This window comes from Saprolegnia parasitica (assembly GCF_000151545.1).
Source record: "Saprolegnia parasitica CBS 223.65 unplaced genomic scaffold supercont2.14, whole genome shotgun sequence".
Lineage (NCBI taxonomy): Eukaryota > Oomycota > Saprolegniomycetes > Saprolegniales > Saprolegniaceae > Saprolegnia > Saprolegnia parasitica.
In genome coordinates this window covers 372,707-373,404 of record NW_012156408.1, presented here as the reverse complement: position 1 = coordinate 373,404, position 698 = coordinate 372,707, and positions in this window count along the sequence as shown.

Below are 698 nucleotides of genomic sequence, written 5' to 3'. Positions count from 1 at the left end.
TACCGCGGTGTCGACTATGCGACGTACATTGGCGCCACCGGCGGCGTCGGCATGACCTTCATGACGTCGCTCTTCGTCGGTTTGATCTCGTTCAACAGTGTGCTGCCGCTCGCCTCGGAGGAACGCGCGTCGTTCTACCGCGAGCGCGCGTCGCAGACGTACAACGCGCTCTGGTACTTTGTCGGGTCGACGCTGGCCGAGATCCCGTACTGCCTCGTCACGACGTTTGCTTTCACCATCATCTTTTACCCGTTTGTTGGCTTGAACGAGTCGGTCGGCGCGTGCCTCTTTTACGGCCTCAACCTCTCGCTCCTCGTCTTGATGAACGTCTACTTTGGTCAGCTCATGTCGTACTGCATGCCCCGCGTCGACGTTGCTGCGCTCATGGGTGTCCTCCTCAACTCGATCTTCTTCCTCTTCATGGGCTACAACCCGCCCGCGTCGCAGATCCCGAACGGCTACCGCTGGCTCTACCACATCACACCGCCCAAGTACTCGGTCGCGCTCCTCGTCGCCGAGACGTTCGCCAAGTGCACGGACGGTACCCAGATCGGTTGCAAGTTCATGCCGGAGGACGGCATTCCGCCGAGCCTCTTTGCCGAGTTTGGCACCAAGAAGATTCGCGTCAAGGACTATGTCGAGAAGGTCTACGAGATGAACTACGACGACCGGTGGACCAACTTTTTCGCGGTCATTGG